The sequence below is a fragment of the Perognathus longimembris genome, chromosome 18 (genome assembly GCF_023159225.1).
Source record: "Perognathus longimembris pacificus isolate PPM17 chromosome 18, ASM2315922v1, whole genome shotgun sequence".
NCBI lineage: Eukaryota > Metazoa > Chordata > Mammalia > Rodentia > Heteromyidae > Perognathus > Perognathus longimembris.
The window spans coordinates 37,218,840-37,236,429 of record NC_063178.1 but is presented as its reverse complement, the minus strand read 5'-3'; the positions used below and the strand labels follow the sequence as shown (position 1 = coordinate 37,236,429).

The 17,590-nt window shown below is 41.8% G+C and overlaps 1 pseudogene; it reads left to right on the top strand.

Annotated features, from left to right (window-relative positions):
- Window positions 1-2,291: 2,291 nt before the first annotated feature.
- LOC125367293 lies at window positions 2,292-3,393 on the top strand (annotated as a pseudogene).
- The last annotated feature ends 14,197 nt before the right edge of the window (window positions 3,394-17,590 follow it).

Genomic DNA, 17,590 nt, shown 5'->3' with positions numbered 1-17,590 from the left:
CGCAAGACAGATGCCTAAGAACAGTATGTTCAAACTGTATAGTACTTCCATTTTCAGTTTTTAAAAGAACCTCCCTACTGATCTCCACAGAGTTGTACTCCTTTGCATTCCCACTAACAGTGTGTGTGAGTTCCTTTATGCCTAGGTCCTCACCAGCACTGTTGTTGTTTGTTCTGTGGATGGCTACCATTCTGACAGTGTTGAGATGGAAAGTGGAGTTGATTTTTGTGTGTGAGTGGGGTGTTTTTGTTTGTTTGTTTTGTTCCAGTCTTTAACTCAGGGCCTGGGTGATTGTCCTGAGATTTTTTGCTCAAGGCTAGCACTCTACCACATGAGCCAGAGCTCCACTGTCCAGCTTTTAATTTGTTTTGTTTTTGTTTTTTTGTTTTTTTGGCCAGTCCTGGGGCTTGGACTCAGGGCCTGAGCACTGTCCCTGGCTTCCTTTTGCTCAAGGCTAGCACTTTGCCACTTGAGCCACAGCGCGACTTCTGGCCATTTTCTGTATATGTGGTGCTGGGGAATCGAACCCAGGGCCTCATGTATACGAGGCAAGCTCTCTTGCCACTAGGCCATATCCCCAGCCCCATACTGTCCAGCTTTTTTGATGGTTAATTGGAGATAAGAGTCTCATGGACTTTCCTGCCTGGGCTGAGTTTGAACTGTGATCCTCTGATCTTGACATTATGGGAGCAATTAGGATTACAGTGTGAGCCACAGTCATCTTAAATCAGTGTAGTGTTGTTTTTTTTTTTTTTTCAGTGTAGTTTTGATTTGCATTTCCTGTATAGCTAGAATGTTGAACATCTCTTTATTTATTGCTTATTTGTACTTCCAAGAACTGTCTGTGCAATTCATCTGATCATTTATCAATTGGACTGTTTTTAATTTTTTGAGAATTACAAATATATTCTGGAATATTAGTCCCTTGTCTGGTGAATACCTTGCAAAGATTTTTCCTCCATTATGGAGGCTGTCTCTTCTCTCTGGTAATTGTACAAAAACCTTTTAATTTACTGCAATCCCATTTATCAATTCTTACTCTTATTTCCTGAGCTATTGGACCCCTCTTCAGAAAGTTGTTACTTGCAGCTTTATAGTAATCTATATATCTTTATCCATTTCTTGGGATTGTAAGGTACAATCTAGACTCATACTTAGAACAAAAGTTATCTACAGGAGAAATTACTTTATTTATATACATTTTATTGATTAATTCACATTTTAATTACATTAAACATATAAAATCTTAAGACTGGTATATAAGTCTGGTATATAAGTCAGTTGTAGAACTTGTTTATCTCACATAAACTACCAAAGAACTGTAATTTCTTAGTTTGTCTGTTAAAAGTGAACATGCCAAAAAGTTATCTTGAAAAATGCCAAGTTTTAAGGAACAAATAACAGGGATCATTCATTATCTGTTAAATGGCTTGTCCCTACCCTAAAATAATACAAACCATAAACATAAACCATCTTGGTCCAGATGATTTCACTCATGAGTTCTGCTCAATATTAAAAAACAAAAGCAAAATATTCAAAAAGAATGAACCACTTTCACACAAAGGTTTTACAGAAAATTGAAGGGAAAAGAATTATTCCCAACTAATTTGTGAGATCAGTAGCTGGTATCCTTTATGTAAACACATGTAAAAGTTCTTAAGGAAGTGTTAGCAAACTGAATGTATTAGTATGTGTGCAAATGTTAATAGAAAATAAGCAAGGAAACATTCTCCTGGAAGTGTGAAGTTGATTCAATTGAACTTCAAGGCCAACAATCTAAAAGTAAAAAGCCAGTTGGCCACTACCCATAATCCTATCTACTAGGAAGGCTGAGATCTGAGGAGCACAGTTCAAAGCCAGCCCTGGCTGGAAATTCCATTAGATTCTTATCTCCCTCCAATTAAACACCAAGAAAACCTGTAAGTATAAAACTGGGCTGTTGTTCTAATGTCAGAATGCTGGCCTTGAACACAAAAGCTCAGGGATAGCACCCAGGCACTGAGTTCAAGCCTGAGGACCAACACAAAAATAAGTAAAAGGAAAAGCCAAATGACTATCTCAGTAATCTTAAAAAGACTTCAAAAAAATTAAAAAATCAAAACCTTATCAACTTAGAGATGGAAAGGAATGCCGGCGGCGATGGCGGTACAAGCGGTGGCTCTGCTGGTTCAGAGCATGGGTAGGCAGCAGCTAGGTGGCCCGCCCGCGGACTTCGGTGTGTGAGGGCTGACTGGTTCCCCTCCACCCCGGCCCACCACCACTGTGATTGGTTGGAAGATGGCACTGGGCTGATGGAAATCCTAATGACAGTCTACAAATTCGCCTCCATCTGTAACATGGGCGCCAATGCCTCGGCATTAGAGAAAAAGATTGCTCCAGAATAGTTTCCAGTCAACTGAGCACTATTTTGGATTAGTCAATTTTGGGAATACCTGCTTACTGTAATTCTGTTCTTCAAGCACTTTATTTTTTGGGAAAAAGTTCTAGCATACAAGAGTCAGGCCTAGGAAGAAGGAAAACCTTCTTACATGCTTTGCAGATCTCTTCCACAGCACAGCAACTCAGAAGAAAAAGGTCAGACTACCTCCCAAGAAGTTCATCACAAGATTATGGAAAGAAAATCAGCTTTTTGACAACTACATGCAACAAGATGCCCATGAAGTCTTAAATTACTTACTAAATACAATTGCTGATATTTTACAAGAAGAGAGAAATCAAGAAAAACAAAATGGTCCCTTGCCTAATGGTAATATTGACAGTGAAAATAACAACAGCACACCAGACCCAACGTGGTTTCACGAGATTTTTCAGAGAACATTAATTAATGAAACCAGATGTCTTACTTGTGAAACTATAAGCAGCAAAGATGAAGAATTTTTTAGACCTTTCTGTTGATGTGGAACAAAACACATCAATTACTCACTGTTTAAGAGGTTTTAGCTACACAGAAACTCTCTGCAGTGAATATAAATATTACTGTGAAGAATGTCGCAGCAAGCAGGAAGCACACAAACGGATGAAAGTTAAGAAACTGCCCATGATTCTAACTCTCCACCTGAAGAGATTTAAATGTATGGATCAACTTCATCGATATACAAAACTTTCATACCGGGTAGTTTTCCCCTTAGAACTTCATCTGTTTAACACTTCAGGAGATGCAACCAAACCTGACAGGATATATGACCTTGATGCTATTGTGGTTTAATGTGGAAGTGGTCCCAATCATGGCCATTATATTGCAGTAGTTAAGAGTCATGATTTTTGGTTGTTGTTTGATGATGACATTGTAGAAAAAATAGATGCCCAAGCTATGAAGAATTCTATGGGTTGACACCAGATATCTCAAAGAACTCTGAGTCAGGTTGCATCCTTCTCTATCAGTCTCGGGACTGAGGGATAACCGTAATTAAGAGATACTTCCTGCCTCATTTCTTCTCTGGTTATTATGCCTGCCGGGCCAGCCGGCAGGGGAACAGAAATCCTGACTGAGGGGGCGGCAGGGATACGGAAAAGGAAAAATAAGGCAAGAGAAAAAAGACAAGAGACAAAGATGGGGTACGGGAGGTCTACAGCCGTAAGGTTGAACCTCAAGACTGCAGCCAAGTTTATTCCAACTACCAGCTTATATGCAGTTTTGGAACCAGGGAATAGCATAGGATTGTTAACATTCCAGAACATAAAGAGTCTTTGAAGTTTGCAACATTTGATTACAGTAAACACAGGACAAGGTTGATTAACATAGGAATCTACTCCAGCGGACATAGCAAGGTGGGGACATAGCAAAGCAATTCCGGACAGTAGCTGTGAACAAATGTCCTTGCCTTTAGCATATCCTGGCGGTAACAGCACAGCCAGAGGTGATAATTTACCTAGCTGCAGGTCTGGCTCCCTAGCTGCAGGTCTGGCTCCCGTCATCTTGGCGACATCGGCACAGCCAGAGGTCAGGATGAGCTTAGCTGCTAGCTAGGCTCCCGACAGTTCCCCCATCTTTTTATTAAAAGAAGCGAACCCGCCTGTCTTAGGTGGGGTGGGTGCCCCAGCCCGCCTTACCCGTCTTGGGGAACAACTTCAGAGCAGTGCTGAAGGCCCTGTCTTAGGTCGGTCTAAGGCTGGCACCGCCTCATACCCGTCTCTGGCTGCGGTTCCTCTCGGGGGAAATTCATTTACTTGGAGCTTGACCTTATGCAGCTGGCTGGCTAAACTCATGAAAGAGTTTTGCAATATGCGTACAATGCAAGGAAGACATAGGCAAGCCATCAGCAAAAGTATCCCTGGGCCGAGCAATGTCATTAGCAGCCCCTTAACGTTAGTTAAGGAAGGGACATACTGTTGGAGTTGTTCAAACAGTTCTTTTGCTGTTTCTGCCACTTTAAAGTCCAAAGGCGGAGCCTGTTCTAGTCCGGCTATTTGTCTATGGAGTTGAAAGAGATCTAAGGACAAGTTATTATGGTGCCAAATTCCATTTAAATGTGCTACAACTTGTTCCCAAGGATAGCTTGACCCATTATACTTATGGGGGGTCACACAAATAAAGTCAAACCCAGCATGACAGCGCACCCGTTGCAAAGTTTGTAAGGCACGAATTTGTTCTCCCAGAGACAACACAGATTCATACAATGCTTCTAATTTTTGTTCTACCTTATCATCAATCCTGCCTTGAAAGTGCAGGGCTTGCGTGGTATTATGAGCAAGCTGATTAACATGGTGAGCTGTCTGCACATTTTGTGTTAAAGCCATAGTAGCCGCTGCAGCAGAGGCAGCTAAGGAAATAAAGGCTAAAATTCCTGCTATTAATAGCCCTACAAATCGTCTAGGGCGCATAAGTTCTTTTAAATGTTTTAACACTTGAATACCTGTTTCTTCATACCAAGCTTCAGATAAGTTTACAGGAAGCATAACAAATGGTGGTTGCTTAATAATAATTACAGAATCAGTAAGACCACTATACAAGCAATTTGTAAAAGAACAGTTAGTGCAGGTAACATTGAAATACATGGCTCCTATAGAAATATTAAAAGGTCCATACATAATAGCATAAGGGGGTGTTACACAACTCATAATATTTTTTAAAGAAGTAGAAGTGGGCCAGGAGATATTATTCAGAGCAGCCACTAACATCCAGACATGGCGTTGAGGGCGTCCATTCATCCACCACAGACCTGGGTTGAACTTATTGGTGAGATTAGCTCCAGACCAGTCCATCAGCTGAGAATTAGTTCCTGAAATATTGGTTATAAAAGGGTGATCATGTCTACACTTTACAGGGTGCAGTTCTCCCGTGGATTCTACAATTTGAGAGGAGTTGATGCAGCGAGGTATCATGAAGAATGAGGTAGAATTGGCACTTACAGGGAACCCAGTAGGCAATGAAGTCATTTGTATATTATATACTTGACTATTATCAGGAATCCAAATTCTATGATTTATGGATTGCATTACAGTACAGCCTGGAATATAACTGTTGGAGTCAGTTGTAAAGCATAAAGGGGTTCCAATGCCAGAAGCTGCAAAATCTCCCATTTTAACGTGTTGGACAAAAGGGTCTGGAGCTGTACCGTACGCTGATCTGTTGACATGGACGAACACCTCAGCTTCCTCCCAGGTCGCAGGGTGCACAATCGGTGGATCTGGCACGTAAGCCCAGTGGGTCAGCGCTTGTACCGTTCTGATGAGTTTCCACAATCCGAACACAATGCTCAGGTAGCCAGCGGGCATCATTTTCATCCTGTGAAAAAACACAGACATGTCCTCGACCCCATGTCAATGCCGGATCGGGCCCGTGCCAAGCACTTGTTAGAGGATCTTTCCACTTAACTTGAGCAAAAGCTCTTTGCTCTCTCTTTTCCCAGAACCGCTGTGCTGCGGAGTGGCCATTGCAATCCAAATTTAAAAAATTTAGTACGAATAAAGCATGAGAAAGTATATTAACAGGAGAGAAGGGGTATAGTTCCCCCCCTTTTAATTTAGAAATTTGGTGTTTTAACAAACCGTTGGCCTGTTCGACAATTCCTTGACCATGAGGATTATAGGGGATTCCTGTAGAGTGAACAATTTGGTAAGATTTGCAAAAAGTTTGAAAAGCTCGTCCAACATATCCCGGACCATTATCAGTTTTAATTTGTTTAGGAAGTCCCATAGTAGCAAAGCAGCGTAAGGCATGGGAGATACAATGTTTGCCAGCTTCCCCGCTAAGAGGAGTAGCCATAATAAAATTAGAGTAAGTGTCTATTGTAACATGGACAAAGCGGAGCCGTCCAAAGAGGGGATGTGGGTAACATCCATTTGCCAAACATGATTAGCCACTAAGCCTCGGGGATTAATCCCATTGGAGGGCACAGGCAGGAAGGTAGCACAGTTGGGACAAGTTTTTACAATTTGACGAGCTGCCTCACGAGTAATATGAAATTGCTGACGTAAGGCACGACTGTTTTGATGGTGGGCAGCATGTGATTGCTTTGCCAAGTCAATTTGAGAAAGAAAAATTTGGATAGCCTCATCCGTAACAGCATTGCCCTCACTTAATGGTCCAGGAAGCTTAGTATGAGCACGTATAAATCCAAATAAACACGGACAGGTGCGAGAGTGAAGAAGAAGTTGTATCTGGCGAAAAAGAGTTTGGATAGTGGAATTAGCTGTACCAAGAAAAGGGACAGTTTCAATGACCTGAAGGGCTCGAATAACATAATGACTATCTGAATATAAATTAAAGGCTTTAGTAGGTAAAAGAGTAAGGGCCTCTAAAACTGCTTGAAGTTCAACTTCCTGGGCAGAAGAAAGCCCAGTGTCCCAAGATCTAGTTTCACCATCAATAGTAAGAGCTGCTGTTCCATTAGAGGATCCGTCTGTAAACACCAAGGCAGCCATAGAAAGAGGAGATAAAGATACAATCTGAGGAAATATAAAAGTGTAAGAAGAGGCAAAGTGAAGTAACTTGTTAGAGGGATAATGATGTGAAATTGTGCCCACAAAATTGGCCCAAGCAATGGCCCAGGAATCACAATGAATATAAAGCCATTCTTGCTGCTGCAAAGTATAGGGGATATAAATAACCTGTGGATCTCGTCCAAGATACTTACAAGATTCCACACGGCACATATGGACTAAGGTGGCTACCAATTCATAATAAGGAGTTAACACTTTTGAAGGAGTAGCAGGCAAGGAAAGCCACAAAAGGGGTCCCTTCTGCCAGAGGACCGCTGTTGGAGAATGAGGTGTAGTTAAAATATAAGCTTCCCAAGGGGCTGAGTAATCAATATAATTTATATGTTGGGAAGAAATGGCAGAATTTACTATGCTCAAGGCTTCTGCTGCTTCAGTTGTTATTTCTCTGGGAGATGTAGGGTCAGGGTCCCCCTTCAATAGATCAAACAAGGGTTTTAATTCAGCTGTGGACAATTTAAGATAAGGGCGAAGCCAATTAATATCTCCCAGGAATTTTTGAAAATCATGCAAAGTACGCAAATGATTAGTCTTAATCTGTAATTTCTGGCTAGTAAAATAATAAGGACCCAAAATATGACCAAGATAAGTATATGGAGGATGCTCTTGCACCTTTTCACTAGCTATTATTAACCCAAAAGAGGTGAGATCTTGCTTTAACTGTCCAAAGGCTTGGCGTACTACTTCAGGGTTTAAGTGAGCCAACAAAATATCATCTGTGTAGTGAATAATATAAACAGAAGGAAAATTTTGACGAGTAGAAGAGAGAGCCCGTGCCACAAAGCTTTGACACAAAGTGGGGCTGTTTGCCATGCCTTGGGGTAACACTAGCCAATGGTATCTTTTCATGGGTTCTTTAAAATTTGTAGAGGGGACACTAAACGCAAAGCGTTTGCAATCTTGAGGAGCAAGAGGTATGGTATAAAAACAATCTTTTAAGTCAATTATAATTTTGTATGTATTTTGAGGAATTGCCATAGGAGAGGGCAAGCCTGGTTGTAATGCCCCCATAAGTTCCATGGTGGCATTCACTCGCCGGAGATCCTGTAGGAGTCTCCATTTGCCAGATTTCTTTTTAACAACAAAAATAGGTGAATTCCATGGGGAAGTAGTAGGAGCAATGTGGCCCAAGTCCAGCTGTTCCTGCACCAGCTGTTGGGCAACGACAATCTTTTCAATTGATAGGGGCCACTGATCCACCCACACCGGAGTGTCTGATAACCATGTGATAGGATCGGCATGAGGGACAGGACGAGCAGCAACCCCCGTTAAAAATATCCCAGCCCTTGTCTAGGAGGTCGGGGCTGAGGTTGAATGGGTTCTCTAATACCTTGCTGATGACTTCCCAATCCTCCTGAGGGCAGTAGCCCTTGACTTAGGAGTTGACGAGTGACTGCGTCACTAGGGCTAAACAAATAAACTCCCATTTTTTCCATAATATCTCTGCCCCACAAATTTATGGGCAAATGATCTAATACAAAAGGCTGGAAAGTCCCAGAATGCCCCTCACCATCTCTCCAGTTAAGGATGGCACTGCTTTGTTGGGTGTCTGTGGCATGGCCAATCCCCTGCAGGGATGTAAGAGACGCATTAAGAGGCCAGTTGGAAGGCCAATGTCTCTTGGCTATCACAGACACATCTGCTCCTGTATCTAACAGACCTCGGAAGGGCTTTTCTTGTATATAAATTGTAAGCTCAGGCCTCTCCCGTTTTATGTTTTGAACCCAAAATATGTCTGAGGACCCAAAACTCCTTTCTCCCCTCGGGTTCGGGGTGGCTGATGCACCGACTGAAATTAAAGGAATAAGGATGAGCTGAGCAATTCTTTGTCCTGCAGGGATGGAGACAACACTAGCAGGGGCTGAAGCCATGATTTTTATTTCTCCAGTATAGTCCTGATCTATCACTCCTGGAATAATATGCAGGCCTCTCAGCGCAGAGCTACTGCGGCCTAACAGCAAGCCAACGGATCCCCTCGGTAGGGGGCCAATGGCTCCTGTAGGGAGGGCCTGGACTCCCATCTCCGGAGTCAGTACTGAGCTGGTGGAGGAGCAGAGGTCCAGTCCTGCACTCCCTGGCGTTGCTCGGAGGAGGCAGGAAACTGATTGTAACTGCGAGTTGTTGGGGGATGGGCCTGAGGTTGGGGGAAGGAAGGGGCCGCCCCAAAATTTCTCTGCGGGGCCAGGGGCTGGCCCCTCTGCCAGTTTCCCGAAATCGGGCGGCCAGAGTTAACAAAAGTAGATCTACATTTCCTAGCCCAATGCTTCCCTTTATTACAACGGGGACAAGTTCCAGGCTTAGCTCTCCTTTCCTGGTTAGGGCAGTGAGCCATTAAGTGGCCCATTTGTCCGCAGGAAAAACAGCTGCCGGGAGGCCCAGCAGTGCGCAGATGTCCCTTTCCTTTTTCCCCTGTGCGGGGGGTGCGCAAGAACTCAGTTACAGTCTGCCCCTGGAGCGCTGCAGCCAGCGTGAGGCCCTGCATATAGGATGGGCCAATGTCTGCACAAAGCCGTATATAGTCAGTTATCTCTCCCTTTCTCTTAATAGGTCTGATGGCTGCTTGGCAGGCTGCATTAGCATTCTCATAAGCCAATTGTTGTACAAGGATCTTGCTGGCACCCTCATCTCGGATCAGACGACTTGTCGCCTCCAATAACCGAGAGACAAAGTCTTGATAAGGCTCATCTGACCCCTGTCTAATTTTGGAAAGGTCTTCAGTCCTACTAGAGTTAGGAAGTCTACTCCAGGCACGTTTAGCGGCAGCACTTATCTGATCGTAAACGTCCGGGGCGTAATCTAACTGGGTCTCGGTGCTAGCATGATCACCTTCCCCAGCCAGCTCCGCAAATGAAGCAGGCACATTATTTGCTCTGTTAGTCTCTGCTGTAGCCTGACACTGATCTACAAATTCAGACTTCCATAGCAAGTAATCTCCTCCACTAAGACAAGCCTTAGCTAACTGTTTCCAATCATTTGGGCATAAAGTTTTAGCAGCCAAGGTATCAAGAATAACTTGAGTAAATGGCGCTGTAGGGCCGTATTGAGCACAAGCATTCTTCAGATCACTTATTTGTTTAAATGGCAAAGGCTGGTGGACTGCTTCGTTATCTTCAGTCCTCCTTACCGGGAATAATTGAAAACCAGAAATGTCCTCCCCTTCATGAGCAGCCTGCGCCAGGGAGAGTTGCAGGGCACTACGCTTAGGGGAAGGATTAGGACTTGACCCATAAAGGAGTTCACCGCTCGGAGGGCCAGGCGCCTTTAACAGCGCTGGCTGAGATGGTACTGGCAGTGAGACAATAGCAGGCGGTGGGGGTGGTGGGAAAGGATCAAAGTCCGCCAAGATTGTGGGTGGGGGCCCACAAGTTTCTAACTTTGCAGGAGTTTGTTGTCCTGGCTGAAGCTGGGACAACAGGGTTATGGTTGATTCCAGCATTTTCTCAACATGAGTTAATCTGTCTACAGTAGGCTCATTGCATAATTTCTCCTCAGAGTCTGAGCCATCTGAGTCTTCCTTAGTATCTAGCCCAGTGGGTTCAGATCTTACTAATTTACTCAGCTCTTCCCGGGCAGCTGCATAAGTTCCGGGGGCTGGGTGATGTTCATCAGGCCCCTGTTCAGTTTCTCTGATGGACTGATCGAATCTAACCCGTTCATGTCTAGGATCCAAACAATCTCGGACCAGATTCCAGAGAATAAAGGCATCCACTGGGATTTTCTCAGGGCCATTTAAATCATAATACTCCTGAATCTTTTTCCCTATCTTTCGCCAAGTTTCTAAGTTAATGGTTCCTTCCTCTGGGAACCAGGGGCATGCTTCCTCAACAAAATGAAAGAAACGTTCTAACTGACTTTGGCCAATTTTCACTCCCCGGGTATGTAGCATGCCTTTGAGGGCCTGCACGTATAGCGTGCGGCTATTACCTTGTCCCATAATTTATTACTCCCGACGATACACTCTCCTCCCACTCTCCTTCTCAACTATTCGGACGTCCTTACCTGAGCGGGGGTCACCTGCCGTCGATCCCAGGTCTTCAAGTCCCTGTTCGGGCGCCAAACCTGCCGGGCCAGCCGGCAGGGGAACAGAAATCCTGACTGAGGGGGCGGCAGGGATACGGAAAAGGAAAAATAAGGCAAGAGAAAAAAGACAAGAGACAAAGATGGGGTACGGGAGGTCTACAGCCGTAAGGTTGAACCTCAAGACTGCAGCCAAGTTTATTCCAACTACCAGCTTATATGCAGTTTTGGAACCAGGGAATAGCATAGGATTGTTAAAATTCCAGAACATAAAGAGTCTTTGAAGTTTGCAACATTTGATTACAGTAAACACAGGACAAGGTTGATTAACATAGGAATCTACTCCAGTGGACATAGCAAGGTGGGGACATAGCAAAGCAATTCCGGACAGTAGCTGTGAACAAATGTCCTTGCCTTTAGCATATCCTGGCGGTAACAGCACAGCCAGAGGTGATAATTTACCTAGCTGCAGGTCTGGCTCCCTAGCTGCAGGTCTGGCTCCCGTCATCTTGGCGACATCGGCACAGCCAGAGGTCAGGATGAGCTTAGCTGCTAGCTAGGCTCCCGACAATTATGGAAAGGATCAAGCACTAATTTATAATGAAAAGAGACATTCAGGAAGCTCAGGGGACAGTAGCACACTTTCCACACAATAAAGCAAAGACTATGGATTAAGGAGCCCTTCCCATCATGGTAGTTGATTTATTTGCTCAGGTATCATGCTGTCTGTGCAGTTCCATACAAGGAAATGAAAACAGATAGTAGCTCCTCTTGTTATTGGCACACATTTTCTCTTTATTAATTGCACCAATAATGATTTGAATTCCTTGGGAGGGCAGTGAAATGAATTGGAACCTGTGCTGGTTGATTGATAATGGAAAGAGATGATGCTGTACACACTACATATATGTTGCCCGTGTTCAATATAGATAAAAGCATATTCAGTAGTCTTTTCAAGTATAAACCAGAAGTACTTTTGGGCCCAAAACTTGCAGTTGCCTTCCTGATGTTTTAAAACACACACACATGTGTACACACACACACACACACGCACACACATTCACACAACAACAACAACTAATAAATACTCGAATCCAGTGTCAGGGAGACAAATATGTCTTGCTTCTCTGAAGAAGCTTATAATAATATACAGTATATGTATATTTAGGGAACAATTGTTCAAAAGTGGCTTTTTGTTTCCCCAAGGGGAAAGACTGCCTTTGTAATCTTAAATTTTTGCTTATTTATTTTACTTGAAACTGGTAAAGTCGAAGTATTGTATGAAGTGCCCATGATTTTGTCAGTAAATTGTAACATATTTTTAGTAGTTTTGTTGGCTTAAGTGGTCCTTTTGTTTTGTTTTTATTTTTTTATTTTTTTGCCAGTCCTGGGCCTTGGACTCAGGGCCTGAGCACTGTTCCTGGCTTCCTTTTGCTCAAGGCTAGCACTCTGACACTTGAGCCACAGCGCCACTTCTGGCCGTTTTCTGTATATGTGGTGCTGGGGAATCGAACCCAGGGCCTCATGTATACAAGGCAAGCTCTCATGCCACTAGGCCATATCCCCAGCCCCTGTATTGTTTCTATTTTTAAAGTAGATTTTTAATTCTATCTGAAATCACTAAGATAAACATGAGAAAAATTACAGTGAGAGTAGTAAACACTGCTTTTTCAGGAGGAACTGATATCTCTGGCTAAGTAGTTGTTCTTTTGTCATAATTTAAGAATCATATATTATTATGCTTTAATTTCAGTAAAATGAAAAAAGTAATTCCCTGTAATTGTTGGAATGATGATAGAAATTTTGGTACAGTGGTGGCATACCATCTTTAGAATTCTTAAGTTCTTTAGTGTTCAAGTTGAACCATGCTTGGAAAGATTAATGTCATTGCAGTTTTTTTATTTTCAAATGTTTTTTTTTTTTAATTTTATGTTGGAAAGAAGTCATGTATGCATCATAACCCTTTCAGCCCAGGTAATAGCATACAGAATTGTGGAGATAACATTTTGCTGTACTTCTTCCCCCTCTGAGTTTACATTAATCCAACTGGATGGGTGTTGAGAGATTACAATCGATGTTTAGGACTTCATTCCACTGAGAGTTTGAAGAAATCATAGATGTAATAAGAGATACCTATAAAGCACTGCAGTTGATGCTTTCCTGTACACACCAGTAAAGTGGTCTGACTGTGGCCATGGGTAACTCATAAAAAGTAACTGAAAAACCCTATTTAAAAAAAGCAATAAGGGCTGGGGATATAGCCTAGTGGCAAGAGTGCCTGCCTCGGATACACGAGGCCCTAGGTTCGATTCCCCAGCACCACATATACAGAAAACGACCAGAAGCGGCGCTGTGGCTCAAGTGGCAGAGTCTAGCCTTGAGCGGGAAGAAGCCAGGGACAGTGCTCAGGCCCTGAGTCCAAGGCCCAGGACTGGCCAAAAAAAAAAAAAAAAAAAACCAAAACACACACACACACACACACACACACACAAAGCAATAAAAAACACATTGTAGTTTTCATCTACCAAATATTATAAAAACAAAAAGCGAAAGAATGATGACTTACTAAATATTTTTGCTCTAAGATCAAAACCAAGAGATGATTTCTACTCTCACCATATCTTTGCAATGTTGGACTGGCAAATGTAGCATGTGTACTAAGACAAAAAAGAAAAAGAAACAGAAACAAAAGGTACACATTTTGTAAATAAAAAATTTGCTTATGTTCTCAGATGACATATTTCCAGAGCTGACCCCGAAGAACTTATCAACACACTGCTAGACCCAAGAAAGAAGCTGAGCAAAACTGTGGTAGCCAAGCATCAACACCAACCAAAAATTACACTGTGTTTCTAGAGACTACTAACTGATCATTGGCAGTGTATTTTAAGAGTACTATTTAAAATTGGACCTCAAACATACAATATTTAGAAAGGAACTCAACAAAATATCTTCAAGAATATAAAAGTATTAATGACAGAAATCAGAAAAGATCTAGTTACTTGGGGTGCATCCTATATGAAGTGTCAAAATTCTCAGGATAGCAATTTACCCAAAATGACACACAGCTTACATGTGATTGCATGAGCATGCATGCACCATTTCTGAGGCTTCAACCCAGGATTGGAGCACCATTTTTGACCTTGGTTTACTTAGGCTAGCATGTTCTACCATCTGAGCCACAGCTCTACTTACAGCTTTTTGGGGGTAGTCAATTAGAGATAAGAGTCGCAAAAATTCTCCCGTTGTGGCTGGCTTCACCTTGTGATCCTCTGATCTTAGCCTTCTATGTAGCTAGGTAGACAAATGTGAGCCATTGGTGCTTGGTAATGCTATTTTAAAAAGTAATCAAGAAGCTGATTCTAAAAAGTATATGAATAATCAGGAAGTTAAAAGTAGCCACAAAAACATTGAAAAGGAAAAGTTGTCGGACACACTCTAATTGATTTCAGTACTTATATAAAGTGTTATTAAATAAGACAGGATAGAGAAGGCAGGCAGGCAGGCAGGCATTTTTAACAATGTATACAATATGCCATCAAATCCTTTATACATTGTGCTTAGGGGCAGCCAAATTGGTTGGGCAAATAATGTCAGTAATGACATAATAGTAGCTATGTTTTGTTGTAAGTTTTTTCAAGTCTAATTTATAAAAATTCCATGAAAGCCTTGTTATTTGCCTGCTCATGGACAACATTGCAGAAATTCAGGTCAATGTTTAGGTACAAGGGGTTATGCAGGCAGGCAGGCAGGCAGGCAGCAGCAAGCAGGGAGGCAGGCAAGAATTTTAGTAATGTATAAACCATGCCCCGAAGTCCTATGTACATTTTGCTTAAGGACAGCCAGACAGGTTGAGCAAATAAGGTTCATAGTGACATAATAGTAGCTATATTTTGTTGAAAGTTTTTCAAATCTAATTTATAAAAACTCCACGAAAGTTTTGCGATTTGCCTGCTCAATAGACAACATCATAGAAACTCAAGTCAATATTCATGCATTTAGTGTTAGGAAGGCAGGCAGGCATGCATGTTTAATAATGTATACAGAAGTCTCCAAATCCTTTATATGTTGTGATTAAGGGCAGCCAGTTTGGTTGAGTAAATAATGTCCATAATGACATAATAGCAGTTATGTTGTAAATTTTTTCAAGTCTCAGTTATAAAAATACCATGAAAGTTTGCCTCTTCCTGTGTGGGCCTTCCATTTGTCACTAGAGAGGTGTGGGGCAGGGGAATCAGATTCCTTTGCCCCTTTCAAAAATGGCCATGCTTCTCTGGTGAGGATTTCTGGCCAGGTCCCCCAATAGCCTCTCTGCCACTTTCAAAAATGGCATTTGTTTAGGTTGGTGGGAGGTATGCCCTTCCAGGTACTGTTTTCTGAGAGAAAGGCCAGATGGTATTGGAGGGAGAAGCACTCACACTTCCCCTTGGTATTTCAGAACCCCTGTGATGAGATGAATTTTCTCTATGTCCAGCTTTGATGGGCTGGATTGTGGTATTCCATTCCTGCTGTTTAAATTCATCCTGAAAGTACAAGTAAAGCCCATGAGCTAGGCTGCCGCTGTTGACACTTCTAATTCTGCTCCCCATTTCTTTGGCGTATATATCTGTACAATTATTGCTTACTGGGCAGGACTTTGTGGATGTGGAAAGCCTGAGGGGAACCTAAAACTCTGATTCTTTGCACAGAGATGAATTTGTTTCCTGTTCTCTTTGGGCCATCATCTCCTCCTCAACATTGAATTTAATCTCACACCAGTGACAATGTCTATGAAGAATAAGAACAAATGATGCCAAGAATGAAGAGAAAGGGAACAATTACATATGATTCTTGTAACATCATGCATGCGTAGGGAAATCGGCATGTAGGTCCCAAAAGAATCTTTATAAAGCTTTATGATATGAAGCATGGGCACTGCTACATCATAGGACTAAGGCCACTGTGTGTGTGTGTGTGTGTGTGTGTGTGTGTGTGTGTGTGTGTGTGTGTGTATGTATAACATATCATCATAAGAATTTAAAAATTAAGTGACAAAAATTTTGTAAAATGTAATGAAAATGCCATTTTAATAATTCATTAGCAATCTCATTAGAAAGGACAGTGTGATCACAGCTCTGAAGTACCTCTGTTCTTAGGGCCCATTAAGGTGTCTACTGGGAATTTGGGTATAACATAGTTTGACCAGAAGAAGACATAATGTTGGCTTTAATATTTATTAAGGCTTGTAATAGAGCAGAATTTCATCTCTTACCCAAGTTCTCAGACAAGTATATAATTGTTTCATTTATGTATATAGAAAGTTTAGCAAAAATTACCTGTTTTTTTAATTTATATATGTTTGCAAATCTATTTATGGTGACAGGAAAGATAGCCTGAACTATTTCGTTTCTTTAAGTGTAGGTTTTTAAATGACTCTGCCATAGGCTACTATGGCAGCTATGAAGATTTTGAGGTAAAATATACCTATGTTACATCTTATTGTTGTTTTATCCTCAATATGTGTACGTGTGTTTGGTACTCAAAAGCACATTTACTACTTTGTACAGGGGGGTTACAATTACCTACATAAGGCAGTGAGTGTATTTCCAGTCAAACGTGTTACCGTTGCTCATGTTTTTCCCCTTTCCCTCCTTCAATCCTCACACCCAAAGATGTACAGTTCATTTCCAACATATTGTCTTGTGAATATTGCTGTGGCATTGGTTTGCCCTTTGTCTCTTTTCTCACCACTTGGTTGTTTCCCTTCCCTTCCCTAGTTAAGATAAATGTAAATACAATACCCAAGGTACAAAAATCAAATACAGTGACAACAGGGGGCATACCATAAGGGAAAAAAGATTAAGAAAAAGGAAATAACTGCATATCTTACATTAAAATCAACAGCAAATTTCCTCCTTGAGTGGAAAAGTTGAGTATATAAACATGCAAAAGAATTTCCATATTGACTTTGACTTATTGACATGTAGTTGCTGGTTTCAACAGCATCATTGCCTCCCTTAGGCAATAGTAAACAGATACATTTGTGTACACAGAATTCTCACGGGAACATACTTGAATTAACTAGTAATGTTCTGCGTCTTTTATAGAATTTAGATGTGTGAACTGACCATCAGGGTATGATAATCTAATAACTTTGGGTGATGTGTCACTAGCAAAGATATTTTTGTGGCCATATCTCTTTGCGTCTGACATGACATCTTCTGATGCAGTCCAGTTGCATCATCCCAAATGGCTTCACACAGATTTCAACCCAATCAATGAAAGTTAACTTCATCCCTGGGGCCTCACTATCTAGGACATTGGAGGAAATCAGCACCTGAGATGAAGAAGGAGAATCTGTAAACATGTTATCCAACTCATGTTTTTCTCCTTGACACAAAGCCACATATGCAGAGCCCCTAGAAAGTTTTACACATTCTTCATGGGGATTCACAAGAGGCTTTAACGTCAATGTGAATTAAAAGACACACGTACACCTATACAACGGTATATGAACATATATATATATATATATATATATATATATATATATATATATATATATATCAGACACTGTGAGTTTTACCTCCAGAGGGAATTTCAGCTTGGCAGATGCGTTGGGGATGTGCCTTTTGATTTTCATACTTGTTTTTCT